The sequence below is a fragment of the Octodon degus genome, unplaced genomic scaffold, assembly GCF_000260255.1.
Source record: "Octodon degus isolate 3935 unplaced genomic scaffold, OctDeg1.0 scaffold00604, whole genome shotgun sequence".
Taxonomy (NCBI): domain Eukaryota; kingdom Metazoa; phylum Chordata; class Mammalia; order Rodentia; family Octodontidae; genus Octodon; species Octodon degus.
In genome coordinates this window covers 67,654-75,480 of record NW_004525180.1, presented here as the reverse complement: position 1 = coordinate 75,480, position 7,827 = coordinate 67,654, and the positions used below count along the sequence as shown (strand labels likewise).

Genomic DNA, 7,827 nt, shown 5'->3' with positions numbered 1-7,827 from the left:
GAGGATAAGATAGACAAGATGGGGCAGCTGGTAGCCCAGCTGCCTGGTCTGCAAAATGACCTCCAAATAACAATAGATGTGTTTATTTATAACTTTGCAAAGTTGTAATACACAATGTTGACTAGCAACTAATAGCTTAATGTTCAGGTGGGATGTTTTTCTCAAGAAAGAGGTAGTTTGACTGTTTTAGGCAGTGCAACATCATCCTGCCCTCCTGCATATGATCAATTTCCAACTTCAGCTGCTCCCAATATTCACTTACACTATATGGTGTACTTTTCTTTTCTTTTTCCTTTTACTTGACTCATATTTGCTTTGCAGAGACATTTTTTCCCTTTCTTTTCATTTTTTGTCTACCTTTAATAAACTTAAATCTTGGTTGTCGTTCATGCTTATTTCATTCAGTTCTTGGTTCAGGACAAGAAAACCCCTAAAAATCACCTCATAAAAGAAAAACACTGCAACACCCCAAAGTCTCATAACAAAAAGGAAGAAAGTGCAACAGGTAGAACCGCAGGTCATCTCTATAAACCTATCGCCTCACCCCTCAGAAGTATGAATGAGCTGGCTTGTAGGTCCTGAATGACAGAGAGAATGGAATGTAGACATAGGAAGCATGGGGCACAAGCCTCTGATTGTGAGCATGTCACCGTTCATTCTTGGGCTATGAAGTGAAAATCTGATGGACTCTGGAGGACTGGGCAGGAATTGCGATAGAGGTCCATGGAATATCTGAAAGAAATACACACATATTCAGTAGGAACTCACTGTCCCAAGAATTGGTATGAAGAGAGCCTAGGGAAGTCCTAGACATCCTTGCTGGGGTTTTTGATGGAACAAAGAACACTGATAGATTCCAGCCCAAGTACAAACTGCTAAATTAACATGGGCCTGATTCAACATGGTTGAATGCCAAAAGCAACAGCTTATCTAGCCAATGACCACTTCCTGTTTCAGACCCGCCCCTGTCCTGAATAGCTTTCCTGTGCATAGTAAGGAGACCTCAGTCAGCTCCTTATGTGTCACTAAAACTGCCCCTGAAACTCTAGCCCTAGCAACAGTCTATAAATTCTCAGTTTTCCATTGTCTCAGGTCGGTGGATCCCCCTATTTCCCTGCCACCAATCCTCTCCATGTCTTCAGAGTTAATAAAGGTCCTCTAATTTACTTCTATTACTTTGCTATGCTGCTAAAGAGCCTAGAATTTTGGTGCCGACACTTTGATAGTTTAGCCATGTAGCTCCAGGAGATTCCTCCATCTTTTGAGATTCCTCAACAACGAACCACTCTTCTGCTTCTTCTTCCTCTGCCTCCTGCTGTTTTTAGGATATATCCAGTGCTGGCCAGTCTCAATTCTCACAGTTGAGCACATTCTCTTCTTTGGTATTTTGTCAAATTTTTTTCCTCATCTCAAAAATTTTGAGCTCACCAGCAGAATTCCCCTCTGTCCTTGTGCATCTGGAACTTGGCTTTATGGTGGTGTTGATGATGTTCACAGAAACAGGTGTTGACCTTTTTCTCTCACGTTTACTTTAGTTAGAAAGGGACTGATTTCTCAGAGGGTTGATGTAGGCTCTTGCCCTAAATATTTATGTCACACTAATTCTTCATCACCATGGGGAATATTCCTCCCAGTCTCCCAAACACACTGTTGTTTTCTAAAGAGCCTTAGCACCCTTGGACATCTCACACCAAACAACTACTGCCAGAAGACTTGGCCATGACAACAGCAAATGGTCTGAAGAGGGTACTTTTGACCTCTTGAAACTTCTATCATCACAACAGCAAATGGCTAGAAATCCCTTAAAATCCTTTGTTGACTCTGAATACACTCACACACCTTTTTTTCACTAATATACCCCCTGCCTTTTCTATTGTTCCTACCCTCTCCACCCCCTTTGCCATAGACTACCTTGTCTGCCTCCTCCAACTGTCTCATTAGCCATTCTCATGTCCCATATTACAACGTCTGTCTTTTGCCTTGTTCTCAACCTCGCCTGTAGATTCCATCATCTCTATTCTTTCACTTCTACAGGAACCTCTGGAGCTTGCACTACCCCCTTCTTCTCCTGCTTTCCATACATTCTCCCAAGTGACTCAACTTCTTGCTGCACTGCCAGCATGTGGGAATCTGCCATGTGGCCAGATGTCACAATCTTGAGGTAACTTTTCTTGTGATGTCACATTGTCACCTCATAGTACCTTATCATGTGATGGGCAATCACCTTCTTCTCTTCCTATGGGGAAAGCATGCCATCTTTAAGCACCTAATCACAGGATAAGCCATTGCCAACCTGCTGGATCCTGATGGATGATTACAAACCCAAATCCCTTTTTCCTCGCTGAGAACAAGCAGGCCACAGGGGATTGTTTCATATTTACATCCACTTCACCCCCTGGGATCTTTCTGATATAAATCTCCAAGTGGGATCTTTCTTAGGCAACCCTCACACTTATACTAAAGAACTACAATTTATACTTAAATCCTATGATTTATATTGGAATGATCTCTGTGCTATTCTTGGTTCCACTTTTAATCCTAAAAATACTACAGTTGTGGTTGGTATCCCAGGTAATAATCCATCAAAAAACCTAGCTAGATCCAGACCACCCTGGAGTTTCAAATGCGGATGCATTTCCAAAGTAGAGCCTTATCTATCCTGCCCCACTTGCAAAGCCTCTTCAGATTGAGCTCCTCCTTTGTGTTGCAAGAAAGGGATTCTAAGTCCGTGGCTTCCTCGCCCTCCCCCAGTATGTATATTGTTTTTCATATTGTTATAAGGCAATTATGGGGCCAAAGAAGAAAGTGATCGATGATGTAGAGTGTGCCTAAGGAGAGTCACATGGAGAGAAAACATTCTCTCAGGCTTTCACAGAGAGCACATTGGCCAAGCAATGGCCAAGACTCTTCTACATGGCTGACACTGACAAACAATCTGAGGTACAGGATCACAGGATAAATCCTGAGGGGATTTGACTGACCTTATCAGACCCAAAAGCTACAACTCTTGTTGCATAAGTCCTGCTTTACCTTGGTCTTAACCACCCAGCAGAAAAGTATAAAAACGAAATATAAGAAGTAAAGCCATGCTGTTATGTTGAGCTGTAGGGGACTCAGGTCAACATTCTGACATTGCCAGTCAAGCGGAAGACCCAATAATATTATGGGCTACTGGACTCTTTTAGATTATTTTGCTGAGATAACACACCTATAATATTCAAATAACAGAATTTAACAAAAAAAGGGTATACAGATGAATGTCCATTTTATATCTGTGTATTCAAAGTGGTTAGGATAGATATATAGTTACATTCTTTTAATGAATAGAGTGATTTGTTCTAATGATGTTTGTAGATAGGATACCTTGTCCGCATCTTGCATAGCAATTAACCACTGGGAGGAATGTATGCAATGTGGGAATTATTGAAACTGTCCTACCAATTTGATTTGAAACTGTCTCATTGCTATTTGTTTATCAATAAAATAATGGGAAAAAAAGACATCTCTACTAATTGACCTACAAAGAGTTTTGACTAATCTTTTTGTAATTACAAACTTGAAAACATTATTACACTGTAATTAGGTGTGTTTGAGCATATTTTGATTGTGTAAAGATGTTCATTTCTATGTTCTGTGTATTTGTTTGTATGTTTCTATGGCATTCCATGAACAACTGTTTCTCTTTTTATTGGATCTTTGGAATACAGACTTAGGAGCATAGATTCTCCTGAGTTAACAGCCATTCCAAGTGATATCAAGATTGTTATATACACAGGTCATCAAAATTTAAAAAAAATTAAAAAATCATTAAAAGGCAGAGAGATTATTGGACAGGATTCCAATTTGTGGGGAGTGACCAACATTTGTTCATTAGTAAGGAGTCTCGAGTAAACTGCATAGTCTCTTAGATGGTTCCCCCAGTAATTTGCTCATTGGTTAAAAGATAAAACTTTTCAGAAAAAAAATTAAAATAAGGTTTTCCTATAAAAGGTGCTCTTGATATAAAATAATGGCAGTTTTTTACTGCTAATATCATGGTGTATTAAACATATTCATGCCTTCCAAATATACATTCTACAGTGTAAAACTGATAATGTTATTCTCCTACACAATTGAACATATGCCTTTTCTTATGCTCCAGATATTTGTCATACGCTACATTACTATGTAAAATTTTTGGTGCCAAATTTTCTCCATAGGATTATATAGCTGTTGTCTTTTAAACATTATACAGGGATTCAACTAGTACAATGTCCATGGCTGGTAGGAAATAACAGCTCTCTGATTACACTTTATATTTCAAGGTGCTTAATACTCATAAAATTTTGATAATTAAGTGTATTGCTAAGATTAAAAGACAGATCTCAGATCTCAAACCCCTCAGGGAGACTTACTTATTCTATATTTTCATGTTTTGAGTAAGAAAGAAAAAATTAACTATACACAAGTGCCACATTTTGGCTACAGCACTGGGGGAATCCTATAAGGCATGATATTGTTAAGGTGATGCTAAACATAAACAAAATGGTGCCACCTGAGTGTCTCCTGGACTGTCTCAAGTGCAGCAAAGAAAGACACTGGACATAAGCCTGGCCCAACCTGCAGCTACCACCCGACCTGATCCCATCTATAAGCTGAAGGGTCACAGGAAATGTGACTGCCCTGTCTGTCAGAGAGTGGGTGAGTCATCCACTTCCCTACCCTCAAAGGAGAATTTGCTGCAGACCAGACTATCGATAGTAGACCTGCTTGGTATTGCCACTGAAGAGAAGTTGTGGGGCTTGAATCCATGCCCGCATCGAGGTCTATACAATGATCATTTCCTTTTGCTTCCCCACCCCAGTCCTGGATACTTTTTTTCAACATATAAGGGACACTCCAGTTGTCTCCTTATGTGTCACTGTAACTACCCCTCAAACTCTATCCCTACCAAAGGTCCATAAAGTTTCAGCCTTCCATTGTCGCTGGTCATGGTACCTCCCAATCTTCCTACATTTGATTCTCTCCATGTCTTAAAAAGCAATAAAGGCTCTGTCCCACTTCTTTTACTTCTTCTTCTCTGCCACACTGACAAAGTGTCTAACAGGTACTGCAGACTATAATGGCACAGTTAAAAGTGGGGCCAAAATCTCAAGGTCCCAACCAGAGGTCAGTGTCCTTATATATCTATTAAGATGAAAAATGAGGGGCTGGGGAGATAGCTCAGTAGAATAAGTGCTTCCATGGCAAGCGCAAGGGCCTGAGTTCAATCGCCAGTTAAAAAAATAAGCCAAGGATATAGCTCAGCAGTGTAAACATCTGCCTGGATAGTCGTCAAGTTCTTGAGTTCAATCCCTGGTTAAAAAAAAGAAAAAGAGAAAGAAAGAAATCCTGCCATATAAATGATTTAATCCACACTTGCCGCATATTAAATGGAGAACGGGGCATGCTTTGATAATTCAAAACATGCTACAGATTGAAGTATTACAAACTGTTCTGTCCCAATGAAACAGCCGAGTATCTCTGGTCAAAAAGACTTGGGGGAATGGAGGCTGATGCTAGAGTGTCATAGGCTAAATGTTGTTGTTAATTGTGGTGTAAGCCAAAAAATGATACTAGATACAGTCAACCACATAAAAAAAAATTAACCGTGAAATTCGTCCACCAATAAAGAGGAAGTGCAGGGCTGGGGAGATAAATTGGGGGTTAGAGTGCCTGCCGGGAAAGCACAAGGTACCAAGTTCAATCCCCAGTACCACATGCCAGGGTCTCCCCAAAGTGCCTGGTACACTGTGCGATCCCCAAATACAGGCATAATTGAACATGCCTGTTATTCCAGGGCTGGGCAGCTTAAGACAGGAAGAACACTAAGAATGTGAGCTGTGTAGTGAGACCCTGTATTCAATAATAAATAAATAAATAAATAAATAAATAAAAAGGAAGTCCAACATCTCAGACATTTTTTCTATAATGAAGCTAGTACTTGTCTAACGTGTTTTCTGGACCTTCAAGTCAAGGTAAATGACAAATCTGCTAATGAAAGAAAATAGAAAAAAAATCTACCAATTTTGAGTGGTGTCTTTTATGGCAGTAGGTGTTGGCAGTCCTCGTTCATCAGATTATACACTAGGCCCCATCTGTGGTACCTTCAGTACTAGCTGTAGTTGTGGGTGGCTACAAGACCTGTGTGTCCTGATTGGATTCTGTTATCAAGCAACAAACTAACACCACCTGTCACTGTGATACATCACCTTCCAGATTGTGGGCAGATAAACTGCCTGAGGTAGCTTTTAGAACACTTCTGAATGGCTGAAGTGTTCTTGCTTGCTGTTGGGTGCTGAAGGGGACTGAGTATCTCATGGCCAGAATGCCACATGCATCACAAACACCCGAAATGCTCAAGCTGGCTTTGTATTCCCCATAGTCAAAGCACTGACCCAGCTATATTCCCAGAGGAAGGATCCTCTGGATGGGTGATTCCAGTTCTGCATGTGAAGTTTGCACTTCTGAGAAGTGTGAGCTGAATTTTTTGAACAAAGCCCTTGAGTACAGGCCTCTTTGGTTGTAGCTAAGAGAGAAGAGGATTCAGTAAAAAAACTCACAGCCTTACCTAGCAAGATCCTTGAAAAAAAAACCCTTTTAATAACTCTACATGTTAGTGAAACTATGTGGTGGCCCAGTTGCTCAGAGGAACACCGTACATACAAAGATGATGTCATCATTACTGGGGATAATTAGATATGTTTGGCCAGAAAAAATTTCCCCAAGTGAGCAATCACCCAGCAGAGCAATATGGCACTAACTGACTGAGAAGTTCTTACCTATAATTTCACTATTCATAACTTCTTTCTTCTAGAAAAAGGGTTATATAGAGAATGCAGAACATGTAAGAGAAAGGGTTGTCAATCTCTATCCACAAAAAAGACCACAGAAATAAATAAGGCTCCAAGGCTTACAGTAGAATAGAAAAGGGAGATGAGAAACTGTAGAACAAGTTCCAAGTCATGGGAACTTTCCACATTTTTGTTATTTTCTGAATTGGTCGATATCTGATTTTTCCCCTAAACTTACATGTGTAGTGTATATTGCAACAAAACGGCTGTTCTTGGGTATACTCATGGTAGTTACAGTATCAGAGTCTTAGGTATGTGATATAAAATTGGAAATTATGATTCTTTGATAGTATAAGAAAGTAGGAAATCTTTATATTATAGTCCTTCGAATGTGTGTAAGCCATTCCCCTAAATGAAAATTAGTTATATTTGCACAGGGAAATGAGTAGAAAATCTCAGTAAGATCTTTCAAGAGCTTCATGACAGTCCATGTGAGGGTCAGGAGGTGCCACAGTCACAATGGGCTCCTGAGCATTGTGGTTAGCACTTCTATCACCTCCTTACACATCCTCACACTCACTAATGTGTGTTTGTTTCTTTGAACATTGTGTTTTCAGTGTCTGCTCTGTGTTATCTTTCTGAGCACAGACTGCCAAACCCTCTCACTGGGTCTCAAATCCCACCCTCCTTGGTGCCTCCTCTATTTCTGCAGTCTCCACACCACCAACTATCTCCACCGAGATTTTTTTCTTTTTTATTTCCCTTCTTATCATTTCCTTTTAACTGAGTGGTGAACTCACTTTGTGCCCATATCTGAAGATTGTGAATACCAAGGCTCCACCAAAGATCCAACCACTGACTCCAGATTAACTCTGTGAGGAGTCATTTGCCCCAAGTCTTCCACTCTTCTTATCCCAAGTTGTCTTCTTATTGTGGATACACAATTACTCTTAACATTTTCCTTTGTATTGACCACTCAGTGACTAACCCCTCACCACATAGTTCTAGTTGTTAT

General features: G+C 40.2%; 1 long non-coding RNA gene across 2 annotated transcripts in view; it reads left to right on the top strand.

Annotated features, from left to right (window-relative positions):
• The first annotated feature begins 337 nt into the window (after positions 1–337).
• The window catches only part of LOC111814828, an 18,371-nt gene continuing 10,881 nt past the window's right edge, over positions 338–7,827 (top strand). For both annotated transcript variants that reach the window (XR_002819709.1, XR_002819708.1), the window contains exon 1: positions 338–505. This is a non-coding gene — a long non-coding RNA (uncharacterized LOC111814828). The remainder of the gene's footprint in view (positions 506–7,827) is intronic.